A 17,351-nucleotide genomic window follows, 5' to 3' on the forward strand; every position below is an offset into this window, starting at 1 on the left:
TTTGGGAAGAAATTCTCCCTCCTGCCCAGGAGGAAGATGCCTTTAGTACCAGGAGTCTGGTCCTGTTTTTAACACCAGTGGCTGTGTCCTGTTCTCCTGTCCCTGGTGCCTGGGAGGAGAAGTTTCTCCTTGAACTACTGAAATCCCTTCAGTACAAGGAGCCTGGTCCTGTTTTTAACCAGTGGCTGCGTCCCTGGTGCCTGGGAGGAGAGGCTGTTCCCTGAATTACTGAAATCACTTCAGTATTGGGAGTTTGGTCCCATTTTTAACACCAATGGCCATGTCCTGTTCTCCTGTCCCTGGTGCTTGGAGGAGAGGCCGTTCCCTGAACTGCTGAAATCCCTTCACACCATGAGTCTGGTCCCATTTTTAACACCAGTGGCTGTGTCCTTGGGGCCTGGGAGGAGAAGCTGTTCCCTGAACTGCTGAAATCCCTCCAACACCAGGGGTCTGGTCCCGTTTTTAACACCAGATGTGGGAACAGGAGCTGTCGTGGCCTTTCCTGGCCTGGGAAGCCTCGGGCCTGTGGGCCTCCCTCACCCCGGCAGCTGCCGCTGTCACTCGGCGCCTCAGCGGGGGCCGGGGCCGCTGCATCTTCCTGACACTTTTCTGCTGAAAAAACAACAACCAGCCCCTCCTGCCCAGCCCCGTTTGGTGCCCGAGGCTGCCACCTTTAACCTTCCTAAAGTCAACATTTCTGTGGTCAAGCACTGGGAAATGGATGGGCAAAATGGCGTGGTGGAGGTGGGCTCTGTGAGGAGCGCTCCTGTAAGGAGGCAGAGATTTAGCCCTGATTTTTTCTTGGGAAAATTAATCCACAAACATCAGAGGTTTATGTCCAAAAAGGAGGTAGAGGAGTCCTTTTACTTTATTCTAATAAAGTGGGCTGACAGGCACTGACCTCCAGGAGAACCCTGCATTTACCTGAAGTTGTGGAGAAGCTTCCAAAATGGAATGATAGAACTGGGATTGTGGGTGTGAAGTTTGAATAGAAATGTGTGATATCACAGGGTGGAAAACTTAGACTTTAAGGGTTTAGAATATAGTAATAAATACAGAGCAAGATGGAGGGTTTAGGGTGGAGGCTAGTCCTTCTTCTTCTCTTTCTTCTTTTTTTTCTTCTCCATGGTTTTGGGTGGTATTGTGTAATTAGATAAAAAAACCCACAATATCTACAAAGCAAGATGGAGGTTTTAGGGTGGAGGATGATCCTTCTTCTTCTCCTTCTTCTTCACCTTCTCCTTCTCCTTCTTCTCCATGGGTTTGGGTGGTTTTGTGTAAGTGGACAGAAAAATCCACATTGCGGCACAGGTGATTGATTATTGGGTTAAAAGTAAAAATAATTTAGGTGTCATTTCTTAATTGGACAGTTTATCCTTAAAAGGCCTTGTAGAGAGAGAGATGGGGCTCAATTTTTAGTTTGTTGAAGTGCTGTAGAACTCAGGGCTTGTGAGGCTGTAGCATAGATAAGAAGTAATGAACATCTGAGTCCAAACAAGAAATACCTTCTCACACATTTAATCACAACCCTTGCAAAAAGAAGTTAAAACTCAACAGTGTAAAGCTTAGACTTTAATAGAGGCAGAGAACCTAGAAAGGAAAAATGGTCTCCTACCAAGAAAAGTTAAAGAGCCATGTGATTAAACAGTGCTATTAAAAGACATCAGATATTGGACAAAATCTCATGAAATGTTAACTTGCATTTTGGTGTAATGCCATATGACATATTAGTCACGTTTAAAAGGCCTGTATTTGCAGAAAATCAGTATTAGATTTTTGATAATTTGAAGGAGGAGATTTAGAGAGGAAGTCTGCATTCCTTCTTAAAAACAATAAATTAAAAAGCAGCTATTTTGTAACAGTGACATCACAGTTGTATGATGTCTTTATTTCTCTTCTTCCTAAACTTCTAAGAACAAGTTTTCAGTCAATTTGTAGGGAATTTTGAAGCACAAATGATATGCAATGTGTGAGAAATAGTGTTGAAGAGAAGATGCCAAACAACCAGCTCCTGGATCTGCAGTAGTGAAAGGAATATATGAAATTAAATGAGTAAATAAAGTTTTTGGCTGTAAAGACTTTTACCTAAAACGTGCTGCAAACTGAGAGGAGTGTCTGCCTTGCTCTGCAGCTGGCATCACCACCACAAGCATTTCTAATTTAATGATAATGTTTCCCTTAGCACTAAGTCAATATTTCCGGGATTAATTAAATTTGATGGCTTCACAGTAGTGCAGGAAAAAAAAAAAAAAAAGAAATCCTGCTCCAGGTAGAGGAAACATCAAGATGTGTAAGAGACACTTTACATGATAATTTATCTTAGGACAGAGAGCAGCAGAAGCAAAAAAGCAGAAGAAAGAAGGGGCCAGCTTTAAATTTGCAGAAATACTAAAAGGAAAAATCACCAGCTAGAAGCTGCTGTAATGTTGCACAATGTTTTATTTTCTAAAAAAACTGACATGAAACCCTAAAAAAAAAAAAAAAGGTGCTACTGTCATTGAAATTGAGAAATTAAACCAAATAATTTCTAGGATGGGTAGATAATCCCGCTTAATTGAGATTATTTTACACAATTTGCTTAAAATATTACTTTTTGGTTCTTCTCTACTATTCAGAAGTGGGTATGAATGCAAATAGGTAAATATTTATAATATTGATTGAAATTTAGCAATTACAGGAAGAAAATGCTCCATTTTTTCAGCAGCTGTGTGCTAAGGGAGCAAAGATCTTGGCTTGCAAGGCTTCTGTATCCCTTGCTTGTCTCTCCTCTTGAAGTTCTTTCTGTGCATTTTAGGCCCAACACAACATAAAAATGAGGAATATCCCTCCCTTGAAAGACCATAAAAGCAAATAGTGTCTCAGCTACAACATTAATCCTTAAGACAGGAAAGACCATTTGCCAAAAACTTTGATAAATCATCTTTTTTTTAATGACTCCTGTCTTTATTCTGTGCTTGCTATTGTAGCTGTTTCATGGAGAGCTGAATGTCCTGAAGAACGTCCAAGGCAGCAGAAACTTTCTATTAAATCAAGAATATTTTATAAGATCAGCAAAGGAACAGTTCAAGAGTTTGACTGGCAAATGGTTTGAAAAATACAAAATTAGCTCAGCTTTTGGCAGATTGAAAATTCAGTTCTTTTCATCAGATAACATGGAAGAAACAGGAATCATGGCAAGGAACAGAGAAGAGCAGAACACTCAGCCTTTTAAAACCATTTCGTGTGGATATGGATTAACAAATGTATATTTTGAGGCAGAGCAGAATGCAACAATTTCATTTTGAATTTTTGTTGTATTAAGAATCCCATCTGTTTCTGGAGATCCTACTAAATACATTTGTAGGATTATCTGACAAGTGATAAACTTCTAAATTTCTTCAGTGCCAAGAGGTCTGCACTACTTCTCTTGAGACCACCCTTTGCCTTTAATACCGCCGTAGAGCTAGTTAAATTAAAGGCAAAATTAAATTAAATTAAATTAAAATTAAAGCATAAATTAAATGAAAATTTTATAAAGGATTTTTGGAGGAGCCAGAATTCATTCCTCCGTTGAATGACTGTAATGGAAATTGGTTTTTTGTCCTAAATTAGAAAAGAATTAGTTAATTTATTATTATGTGGAATGTAGTCACAGAATGTTTTGAAGAGATCTGAGGAAATTGCAATATTCAAGGTGTCCTATGTGATCCTGTCTAGTAATTAAAATTCAGGCAGTTGCTATTTTTTTAGGGAATTCTGCTGAAACCACAGAACACATTACACCTTAGAACTAGGACATCAATGAACTTGTTTGTTCAGTTTAAATTCACTTTTCCAGGAAGGGAAAGGGAAGGAATGAATTGTTGTGGTGGAGTATCTCCCTCTATTGGTACATTTTAAAATGTGCTGCAACTGTGGCTCCCATTTCATTGCACCAATTCCATTGGCTTTGGAACAATTTTTTTTTTTTTTTTCATTAAAAAAGTGAATTTACACTGAGCAGTGAATTTATACTGTGAAAAGTGAATTTACACTGAGCAACCTTTCAGCTTGGCCTGAAATAAAGGCCTGAAGGACGCAGGTTTTGTCTGCTGGTGACACCAGGGCTTCTGTGCTGGTGAATTTGGAATAATTTAGATAAATTAATCCAAATCTATTGGGGACTACAATTAAATTTGTATTAATTTGGAAAAGTTAATCCACATTTATTGTGGAATACAATTCTACATACTATTTGAGGGATGCTACTAATGTTCTACAATTATTGGCTTAATCATCACATCAACAAACGAACACATTTTAAACATCTCTTGCTTGCAGAAGTCTGATGTAATTTGCTTTTTCTGGTAAATCTGTTTGATTTTATCTTCTTGCAATCTTGATTTAATTCTCAGAGCTCTGTTTGCTCTTGCCAAGGCCTCCTGTTATCAAATGTCCTGCGCTAAGGAGGTCCAAAGTCCATCCACTGTCAATACAAAATACATAATACATAATATATAATACATAATATATAATATATAATATATAATATATAATATATAATATATAATATATAATATATAATATATAATATATAATATATAATATATAATATATAATATATAATACATAATACATAATACATAATATATAATATATAATACATAATATTATATATTATATATTATATATGACATAATGTGTACTATATATCGTATTATATAGAATATAGAATATAGAATATATAAGTAACAGCGAAATAATTACACATAATTATTCATTGTAATTATACAATATAAAATAATAATATATAATATAAATATCGAAATAATAATATATAATTTTATAATATAGATAATTGTAATTATATTTATAATATATAATATAGATTATATTTAATAAATATTATATATACACACATATATATATACACACATATATACATATATATACATATATATACACATATACACACACACACACACATATATATATATATATGTATATGTATATGTATATGTATATGTATATGTATATGTATATGTATATAAAATAGATATAATAATATATAAACTCCTTGCTTTATATGTAGCCAATAAAACATTTTTCCTCCCTCAATTTCTGTGTGTTGCTTACCAGCACAGTTTGCTTTGGAGAATAATTTACAGAAGTTGTCTTAGCCTGATGCCTTTGCATAAAATAGTAATTCAGAATTTTTCAAAGGATACTTTGCTTTCACACCACGAGGTGGAGATGTCTACCTGAAATTCTGGGTAAAAAAAATAAAAATGGGAAGTTGTGGCTGAGGTTTAAATAAAAAGGATGCCTTCCCCCTCCCATCATTCCACTTAGAAATAAATAAATAAAATAAAATAAAAACAAAGGCTAAAAGTATGAGGATGCTTTATCAAGGACCTCCATTATTCTTTTGGTTTCAATAAAAAATTTAAAAATAACTGAATTGCAGCTCTTGTCCAGTGCTTGGTGAATTTCCATGGGTTTTCCATCATCTGTTCCTCAGCCCCATGGGCAGGACTTGCTTCTCCACCCTCAAGATGCAGCCGAGAGCTGAGGACGCTTCCAGAAAGAAAAACGAGCCAGGAACCCCTTGGTGTGAGGGAAGCCCACACTGGGCACAGAGAGAAATATAAAATAATAAATAATAAATATATTAATTAATAAATTCCCAGCTGGAGCAGCTCTTGTAGGAAAGGCCAGAGCTGAAGTGCAGAGCCAACAAAAACACACCAGGTCAGACAGCCCACTGCAGCTGATGGCCAAGGAGGAGAGAAATCATGGCTTCAAACAGCATCTATGGAAAGGATATTTAGAAATTTATAACATTTCTAAAAATATAAAATTTAAATTTAATAAATATATAAATTTAAAAGATATAACTTCGTACACTTTTGAAAATTATAAATTAAAATATATACATTTACTAAATTATTAATCAGAACTTTTATAAATCCTGGGTTTTATACAAACCCAGGATTTATAAAAAGAGAATTCTGCAGACTTTTTTTTGCAGTAGAACAAGGTTAAGCTCAGGAGTGGGGGCACATTCAGAATCCCTGAGCCTTGTGGGATTTTTGGGTGCAGGGACATGGTTGTCACCAGATTTTGCTGAATTCATGTTCCCCTCTCCATGGCTGTAGATATATATACACTTATATTTTATATAGATATAGAAATATATATATAAAATATATAAAGATACATATTATATATTTATTATTACTCCTCTTACTACATATATTGTACTCCTGTTAATATATATATTATACTCCAGGTATATATATATTAACTGGATATATATATTATATATATATATTATTACTGGATTATATATATATAATATATATATTATTACTGCTGTTAAAAAATACATATATTATATTCCTGTTAAAAAATATATTATACTACTGTTAATACATATTTTATACTCCTGTTAATATATATATATTTTTACTCCTGTTTATATATATATATATATTATATTCCTGTTATTATATATTATTACTCCTCTTAATATATATATTATAGTCCTTTTAATAAATATATATTATTACTCCTCTTAATATATAAATATTATAGTCCTGTTAATATATATATAATTACTCCTGTTAATATATATATTTTACCCTTGTTAATATATAGATATATATTTTATACTCCTGTTAATATATATATAAAATTATTCCTGTATATATTATTACTCCTTTATATATACATATATATATTTATATATTTATATATTTATATATTTATATATTTATATATTTATATATTTATATATTTATATATTTATATATTTATATATTTATATATTTATATATTTATATATATTACTCACTCCTGTTCTTTGTTGCTCAAAGACAGCGAGGCAAACTTGACTCAGGATGCAACAGCAATGGTTTATGGAGGAAAAAAATTGATTTTCACATTTTCATGTCTAATTCTTTTTAGTTCCATGCGTGCTAAAAGAAAAAGGTAAATAATTTTTTTTTTCTATTGGATATTTTATTTTAAAAAGCAGCAGTTTCCTCAGCTGGAATGGGCTCTGTGGTTGCCATGACAGTGACTGGCAGGATCAGAACACAAAGGTGAGGAGCCTGCAAGTTGAAGGAGGCCTCATGTAGGGTTTGATTGATAGAAAAATGTGATTTTTAGCTTGGTAAGAAAGAGCGGGAGCAGCTCCTCCACTTGCCCCTTGCTGGGTTCCCAGGGCCTTAAGCCCTCCAGCAAATAAGGAAGTATTTGCCCAGAAGTTGTGAGAACAGGAGCTGATCTAAAAAATCCCCAAGGAATTCTATTTATTTCTGAAGGACTCAAAATTAGGAAAAAAAAAAAAAAGAAAAAAAAAAGAAGACAAAAAGGGGAAAAAACGGTGAAAATACTAAAAATAAAAGGGTAAATAAAAATGAAAGGGTAAATAAAAATAAAAGGAGTAAAGAGGAGCTGCTGATTCCAAAGTCTGAGAGTAACTGCTGTAGGTGAGAGGATATGGGGCCACAGACAGATTGAAACACTTTGACTTTTGGGGTTTGGGTGGGATATTTGGGTATTTAGATAGCTGGATATTTGAATATTTGGGTATTTGGGTATTTGGATATTTGGATATTTGGATATGTGGATATCTGGATATTAGGATATCTGGATATTTGGATATTTGGGTATTTGGATATTTGGATATTTGGATATTGGGATATGTGGATATTAGGATATGTGGATATTTGGATATTTGAGTATTTGGATATGTGGATATTTGGATATTTGGGTATTTGGATATCTGGATATTTGGATCTTTGTCTCTTGGCCACTCAGGCTGTGTGTTCAGTTCAGTTGAAATTCTCTCATGCAGGAAGGCAAAGAGAAGAATTGTGAAGGAATGGAATGTTCTGGTGGAGTATCTCCCTCTGTTGGTACAGTTTTAAATGCAATGTAAAGGTAATTCCCATTTCATTGCGCCAATAATTGCAATTAACATGACTCTGACTCATTAAGCAAAGCCCTGCCAGACCAGGTTGATGCCAAAATATTTCTCTTTTGATTCCCACAGTTGCTCCTTATCCATGTTTTTTAGGGAATCTTTAAGATAAAAAGCTGCTGCCTTTATGGTGCTGTAATTAATAAATCTTCAGGTCCCCATTAGTGGTAAAGATCTGGTAAGCTTTGCTTAAAATGAAACATTTTTGAATTTTTATTACTGCAATGTTCTCATTCTTAAATCTGCTGCACACATTTATCAACCACAAGTTAAAATGTGTTTGTAGGATTAACAAAATATTCCCATTGCCAACCAGTGAGTTCTTAGAAAAAATAAATTAAGGGAAACCATGGAAGAAATAACTTTATGATGCTTTGTTTCTACTTGCTAGTGTTGTAAGAGTATCTCAGTAAAATGTGGGAAGAAGAGTGGCAGATATCCTGTTGGAATCCTGGATGCTGAGAATTTTAAATTTTCTGTGCCTAAAGGCACAGACCCACAGGAGAACACTGCATTTAACCTAAAGCTATAGAACAAGCTTCCAAAATTAATTAATAGCACTGAGATTACGAGTGTGTAATTAGTTAGAAGTGTGTAATATCACAGAGTTGAAAACTTAAAGTTTGGGGTTTTAAAATATAGGAATAAATATAAAACAAGATAGGAGTTTTAAAGGAGAGACAAGTTGTTCTGCTTTACCTTCTTCTTCCTTCCTCTTCACAAATTTAAATAATGTTTTGTAATTAGACAAAAAAGTCCAAATTATGAGCTTCAAGAGATCAGTTATTGAGTTAAAAAGGAAAATAATCCAAGTGTCCTTTCTTAATTAGATAGTTTAATCTTAAAAGACCTTGCAACAAAAGAGAGTTAACCATTTTGTGCCTTGCTAATAAAAAGCTACAAAACTCAGAGTTAAAAAACTGTTTCACTGATAAGAAATAATAAACACTTACTTGGCTCTCTCCTTTCAGGCACAATGGGATTTAATACAGATTGGGATTAAATACAGATTGGGATTAAATACAGATTTGATAAACAGCTGGGGCCAAGTGTGGGAAATGAATTTGTAGAGAATTTTTCGAGTTTGATACAAGGAGAAATAAAACTATGGAAGATGCATTGTAGTGAGAGCCACGAGGGGTAATTTTTAATTTTAAATTTAAGGCATTTACAGCATGGTGTGGCAAAAACTGATAGGCCAAGAAACATTTCTAATTAGGAACTAATTAGCTTCTGATTGTGATGATGTGAGTTATAATATCTGTATTGTCTCACCCTTCTCATGAGACTGAAAATGGAATAGAAGTTTTCAAAATTCCTCTCAGTTCCCCCATTTTAGGGTCAGAAAAAGTCTTAATCCAACATATATATTATAATAAAATTTATTTTTATTTGGCAGCAATCAGAACCCCTGGTTTCTATCCATGAATGACCCAAATAATACATAAGATGTTTTTAACCTCTGAATGAGTGTGGTTTCACCAGAAAAGGTGAGGAACAGGGAAAGCTAAAAGGATTTTTCACTTTTTCCACCATATAGGTGTCTGTGTGTTACCCCCACAGCTGGAATTGGATATTCAGGAGCTCAGCACTCAATAACAGTGATAAATTGCATTTTTTAGTTGTGTGTTCTGCCAACAGGAGAAGACTTAAAGGCCTCAGATGCTCTGCTCAGTCCTGTGCTGGACTGTCAGCCCAGTGCAAGTAGGAAATGGCCAAAATTAAACACAAACTGACATTAAATCCACACTTTTAGAACACTGTAGGCTAGGTCCAATTAGGAATTACCACTTATTTATTATGAACAAGTAGAATTCTAATTAGGCTGATTGGAGCCTCAGCTACTCCCTCAGATTGGATTGGCAATTAAGGTACTTTTTGCGCCAGTAATTATGGTTTACCATGAAATTACTCTCCCTTCTGGCCCCCAAAAAAGCATCGAATTAACCATGAGTGGAATTATATTTATCACCGTGCCGTAGAGACTTTGCAAATAAATACAAACAATTAGAAAAACCACCCAGAGTGCTGTGCCAGCACAGCAATTAGGGTTTGAAGAGAGGAATTTTTGCTGAAGCCAAACTGGCTGGGCTGCCAGTGCAGAAAAGAGCCCTGAGGGGGCTGCACCTCTCCTGGTGCCCTCCCAGGACAGAGCCAGCAGGAGGAAAAATGCAGAAAATTGAATATTCCACCAGCATGGGCCTGCAGCAAGGAGCCAGCTTTGGGAATTGGATTAAATCATGGGTTAAATCCTAGATTGTATGGATTTTCAGGGCCATTTTAATTGGTTTTTTTTAAGTGAGTATCTTTGTGCAGAAATAGTGAACATTTTATGCTTCAATTTGTTGAGCCACCCAAATAAATATACATGAAAATACTGAATTTCCTTTGGAACAGTCTGAGATGTCACAGCGACCCCCAGGTGACCAAGCCAGACCAATCCCAGGCTGGTGCTGAGGATTTCAGCAAAAAATATCAACAAAAGCACACCAAGCACAAGCTAAACCTGAATTCTTCCCTTGCAAGAGAACTGGAAAGGAAATTTCATTTCCTCACATTGGAATTCTAGCCCCTATAGCTGCAGTTGTTATTTCAGTGACAATTTCAATGCTTTTGTACAGAATAATGAATAAATCAGCTTCTGACTCTTTTTCTCTCCCTTTCCCTGCAAAAATCCATTTGTTTCTGGCCAAAGTGGAGAATTCTGTGTGCCACAGAGTTTTGGGCTTTCACAGATGGAATAACCACCCCCCTTCATTATCACATTAACATTGGAAGGCCATCTATAAATCAGTTGGGTTTATGTATCATCAGCAGGGGAGCATGGATTAAATCCTAGTTTGTATGGATTTTCAGGGCTACTTTAATTGTTTTAACTTTTAAGTGGATATCTTTGTGCAGAAATAGTGAACATTTTATGCTTCAATTTGTTGAGCCACCCAAATATACATGAAAATACTGAATTTCCTTTGGAACAGTCTGAGATGTCACAGTGACCCCCAGGTGACCAAGCCAGACCAATCCCAGGCTGCTGCTGAGGATTTCAGCAAAAAGAAAGATGGAATACAGACAAAATAAAGCTTTGCCTCTCCTCCTTATATCTGCAATAGTCACTTTTCTGATTTGTGACAGAAAAAGGGAGAGTTGCAATAATGATGTTCCTTTTGCTGCTGAAACATTCTGAGGACAGCAAAATTTACTGACATATTTTGGAAAAATAAATTTATTTCTTTGAAATGGAGGGTGGATTGTTCTCTATAAGGTAATATGAAGTAATGGGTTATTTGTTTTCTTTTTATTTTTTTAAATAGCATACCTAAGTTCCAATCATGAGTCTGGCAATTCTTTTTTTTCCATTTCACTTGGATGTCGTTTTTGATCTTAAAAGCCTTAATAATGCAGCGAGGAATGCAATTCAGAGCCAAACTTTAGAAGTGAGTGGATTCTGAATGGCATAATAAATAATTAAGTTACAATTATTAATAAAAACACTTGCCATGAAAGGAAAATAGACAGAGTATGTCCATGAATTCCCTTCTCTAGACCTAAATAATGTGTAATTCAAGACACATTGCCAAAAGAAGGCTGACAATCATTTGTCCACAGGCCTGTAAAATACGACAAGATAATTCTCCCTATTTCAGTAGGAACAATCTGCCATGCAGACAGCACAGAATAGAACATTTGTATCATCGTAACTCAAACCACCAATTTAACTCAGACAAATGAAAAAAAATAGGCTGCAGCCCACACACTGTGGCCTGGCACGGAGCAGCACCCAAAGATGAATGCAGATGATGAGATTAATTTGTTGGGCCCTTACTTATCACCCAGAGCCTGAGGCTTCCTATACTCTGAGCTCATTTCCTGCTGCATGCCCAAGGTGCTATTTCAGCTTGGCTCCAGCCAAACAGGGCAATTTAGTGCAGCCAGAAGGGGCCAGAATTACCACATGTCCTGATTAAAATGCGCTCCCAGCTCAGCGCTTTGAGCCCGGGCTCTGTCTGTCTGTCTGTCTGTCTGTCCCTTGCTCATCTCGTGCCTGCTGCTTTTTGGCCCTGGGACAGTTTAGGCCAGAAGATCTCACAAGATCTGCTGCAGGATTTTCTTGTTTGGTGTTTGAAAATGTCTTCTCTTGAGGAAATTTTGGTGTAGGGTTTGAAAGAAACAAATTCCCCAGTGCTGCTCTTCAGCCTAAGGGGCAGAGCTGGGACACCTGAGAGGGTCACACTGACTTGGGGATTTTTGGCTTCTTTTCTTTTTCTTCTTTTCTTTTTCTTCTTTTCTTCTGCTTCTTTTTCTTCTATTTCTTCTTTTCTTTTGCTTATTTTGCTTCTTTTCTTTTGCTTCTTTTGCTCCTTTTCTTCTCCTTCTTCTGCTTCTTTTGCTTATCTTCTTTTGCTTCTTTCGCTTCTCTTCTTCTGCTTCTTTTGCTCCTTTTCTTTTGCTTCTTTTTCTTCTTTTCTTTTGCTTCTATTGCTTCTTTTCTTCTCCTTCTTTTTCTTCTTTTTCTTCTTTTGCTTATTTTGCTTCTTTTCTTTTGCTTCTTTTATTCTGCTTCTTCTGCTTCTTTTGCTTATCTTATTTTGCTTCTTTCGCTTCTCTTCTTTTGCTTCTTTCACTTCTCTTCTTCTGCTTATTTTGCTCGTTTTCTTTTGCTCCTTTTCTCTGCCAAGGTCAGGATTAAATGTGTGAGATGGTATTTCTTGTTTGGACTCAGATGTTTGTTAGTTCTTATCTATGCTACAGCCTCACAAACCCTGAGTTCTACAGCGCTTCAACAAATTAAAAATGGAGCCCCATCTCTCTCTCTACGAGGCCTTTTAAGGATAAACTGCCCGATTAAGAAATGACACCTCAATTATTTTTAATTTTAACCCAATAACCAACCACCCATGGCCCCCAATGTGGATTTTTAGATCTAATTACACAAAACCACCCAAACCCATGGAGAAGAAGGTGAAGGAGAAGGAGAAGAAGAAGGAGAAAAAGGAGAAGATGAGGGATCAGCCTCCACCCTAAAGCCTCCATCTTGCTCTGTATTTAGTCCTATATTCTAAACCCTTAAATTCCAAGTTTTCCACCCAGTGATGAATGCATCTAATAAACTTTTTATTTTTATTTACCAAAAATGCATTTTGCTTACTGCACTGCCTCTCTCATTTCAGCTGGAATTGGCTTTTTCCTGCAAATTGTTATTAAAAATTAAACCATTCACAGAGAGAAACTTTTTTAGGCCTGACTGTTGGGAACAAAATCTCCTACAGTACCCAGAGTGTTCCTGAGTGCTGCACGTGATTCCAAAGAAAGATGAGCAATTAACTTACATGAACTAATTAGTATTTATCTTTGTGATATGAAAATAAGATATTGCCCTGATAATATTTAAAGTCAGTAAGCTTGAAAAAAGCTTATTTTGACACCATTATCTGACTGTGGTGTTTGCTCATGGGACTTCCTTGTAGTATATTTAAAATCTAGTGGTAAATATTTTCTGGTGAACACAATAGATCTAATGGTTTAACATTTTGAATCCAGTGGTAAATGTTTTCTGGTGAACTCAATAAATCTAATGATTTTACATTTAAAATCTAGTGCTAAGTGTTTTTTGGTCGACTCAATAATCTAATAATCTAATGGTTTAACAGTTAAAATCTAGTGCTAAATGTTTTTTGGTCAACTCAATAAATCTAGTGGTAAATGTTTTCTAATGAACTCAATAATATAATTATTATTAATTATAATCTAATAATCTAATGATTTTACAGTTAAAATCTAGTGTTAAATGTGTTCTGGTGAACTCAATAATCTCATGGATTTATGTTTAAAATCTAATGCTAAATGTTTTCTCATGACTTCAATAAATCTAATGGTTTTACATTTAAAATCTAGTGCTAAGTGTTTTCTGGTGAACTCAGTAAATCTAATGGTTAACACTTAAAATATAGCGGTAAATGTTTTCTGGTGAACTCAATAATCTAATAATCTAATGATTTTACATTTAAAATCTAGTGTTAAATGTGTTCTGGTGAACTCAATAATCTCATGGATTTACATTTAAAATCTAATGCTAAATGTTTTCTGGTGAACTCAATAACCTAATAATCTAACGGTTTTACATTTAAAATCTAGTGCTAAACGTTTTTTGGTGAACTCAATAAATCTAGTGGTAAATGTTTTCTAGTGAACTCAGTAATCTAATGATTTTACATTTAAAATTTAGTGGTAATTTTTTTTTCTGGTGAACTCCATAATCTAATAATCTAATGGTTTTACATTTAAATTTTAGTGTTAAATGTTTTCTGGTGAACTCAATAAATCTAATGGTTTTGCATTTAAATTCTAGTGCTAAATGTTTTCTGGTAAGCTCAATAAATCTAATAATCTAAAGGTTTTACATTTAAAATCTAGTGTTAAATGTGTTCTGGTGAACTCGATAATCTCATGGATTTACATTTAAAATCTAATGCTAAATATTTTCTGGTGAACTCAATAACCTAATAATCTAACGGTTTTACATTTAAAATCTAGTGCTAAATGTTTTTTGGTGAACTCACTAAATCTAGTGGTAAATGTTTTCTAGTGAACTCAGTAATCTAATGATTTTACATTTAAAATTTAGTGGTAATTTTTTTTCTGGTGAACTCCATAATCTAATAATCTAATGGTTTTACATTTAAAATTTAGTGGTAAATGTTTTCTGGTCAACTCAATAAATCTAATGGTTTTACATTTAAATTCTAGTGCTAAATGTTTTCTGGTAAGCTCAATAAATCTAATAATCTAAAGGTTTTACATTAAAAAATCTAGTGGTAAATGTTTTCTGGTCAACTCAATAAATCTAATGGTTTTACATTTAAAATCTCATTATGTTTTTTGGTGAACTCAAGAATCTAATCATATAATGGTTTTACATTTAAAATCTCATTATGTTTTCTGGTGAACTCAAGAATCTAATCATATAATAGTTTTACATTTAAAATCTAATGCTAAATATTTTCTGGTGAACTCAATAATTCAATTTTCCCCAGAAATACTGGTTGATTAGGCTTGCATGTATTTTTGTTTTACAGGACATAAATAACTGGTCCTGGCAGCAGTTATAAGATAACTTATAAGTTATAAGCATCTTATAAGATAAGGTGCAATTCATTGAGCTGCAGGAAGGACACCACCAGTGAGTGACAGCAGCAAACCCGTGAGACTGGGGGAGAAAACTTTAATTTATTTGTCCAGCACGCCCATGGAAAGGCCCTTCCCTCCTGTTTGGGTGATGATAAATGACAAGATGTGACAGTTATTAATTAAAGTGCCTGGCATGGCAATGTACAGGAGGGTAAGAGCTGAGAAATGTGCAGCATTCCTCCTTCCCCATGCTGAGAACGAGGCCCCCGCGCCGTTCTCTGGCACAGCAGACACTGGAATAAAGCAGCAATATCCCACCCCAAGCTCCTAGGAACTGAACCCAGGGCCCTAAAAATTGAAATTCTCCCTCGTGTGATGTGCAGTAATTAAACCTCAGCATTCTTTCTGCAGGAAATGTTTCTCCTGTGTTGTTCCCACAGATTGTGCTACAAGAACAATTCCAGCCCCGTGAGCTGTTAACCAATTATGAAGGGATTTTCTCAGTCTGCTTCAACTGAGGATCAAAGGCAAACCCCAATTTTTTTTTCCTTGCCTGATATTGTAATTTAGGACAGAGAACACCAAGCTTTGGTCAGTCCAACAAAATGGACTCAGTAACCCAGATCCATTTAAAATTTTCTGATTTGCCTTACTAATATTCCGACTGCTTTTCTTCTTTAATATATTACCACAAAATTCCAATATATTTATCCTGTTCTATTTCTGTTTATTTCATATCTATATCCTATATAAATATCCTTTATATCTATATGTATCTATCTATATCCTCTATATATCTATATATATATCCTATATATCCTCTATATCCTTTGTATATGTACTTTTAATATATATATTATATATATAATATATATATTGTATATATTATATAGATATACATAATATATAGATCTATATAATATATGTATTATATATATGTATAATATATATAATATACATATATATGTATATAATATATATATTATATATATGTTATATATACATATATACATACATACATACATATATATATATATATATATATATATATATATATATATATATATCTTTTATGTATTAGCTTCTTGGAGCTAAGGATGTCTGTGTACTGCCCAATAATTCAGAGTGAAATTTTCGAAAATTAACTATTTTTAAACTACCATCAGCTGCAGATGTGAAGAATCCTCCTTTTATTACTGCTAAATATGTTTATTCTGGCTGATTAGTATGGCTTTTTTTGGACTTTCATACATAAAAGATCTTTTTTTAAATTGCATAAATGCAATCTGGGTAAATACTGTATTAAGAGCTAGACATTAAAAATCAGTACAGCTCCACAGAAACCCACATCAATTGCAGTTATCTCTTGGGCATGAATTTCTTTACTTATGGGAGGGTTTTTTGTGTTTGTTTGGGTCTTTATTTTTTAATTTTTTGTTTGTTTTGTTTTGCCTTTTTGTTTTGTTTTGGTTTTTTTTTTAAGTTTTCTGGACCAGCCTTTCACCAGAATTGTGTGAGGTCTCCCTGAAGAGCCAGGTCTAAATAAATTTTACCATAATTGTCATTTCCCTAAAGACCACCCATAAAAACCATTTGCACGAATACCCTGTGTCATTCTACCTGCACTCTACATGTATATTAAAATTTATATTTCCACTTTTTGCAGAGAAACACAAATAAATTCAAGATCTTTCTGCATGTCTATACATAACACACACTTCAAAATAATAGTGGTGTTTTTCAGTAAATACAGGCTGATGGCTCTGCTGACCAAGCCAGAATTACAGATTTGAGGGCTGTGCAGCTTAAAAGTAAATTGGATGTGGGCTGAGTTTATTGCTCACATGCAAACTGCCAGCTCAGCGGCACACATCCAGTCAAATTAGCAAAAGTTGGTTTTAAAAGTGAGAGTTTTCTCCTAAAATTAGGAGACTTTGGCCCCTTTGGGGTTCCAAACCCCCAAAATAATAAAGAATCCTTACAGATAGACAGAACTCCAAATAGAAGAAAGGGATCTGACTGAGGGTGTGATGCTTGGATTCAGAAATTATGTCATATTCACTTTCTCCTGTCAGTGGACAGGAGAATATTTGAATATTTGCATTTATTAACACTTTTCCATTGAATATTTGCATTTATTAACGCTTTTATTTCCACAAAGTGCCGTTGTTCCACTGCAAGTGCAGGTCCAATCCTTATGACTGATTGTGAGTTCTCAATGCCATATTAGAGATGGCACTGAAAAAAAAACCAAAACAGTTCCAGAGAAAAATATATT

Source organism: Zonotrichia albicollis, chromosome 23 (assembly GCF_047830755.1).
Source record: "Zonotrichia albicollis isolate bZonAlb1 chromosome 23, bZonAlb1.hap1, whole genome shotgun sequence".
NCBI lineage: Eukaryota > Metazoa > Chordata > Aves > Passeriformes > Passerellidae > Zonotrichia > Zonotrichia albicollis.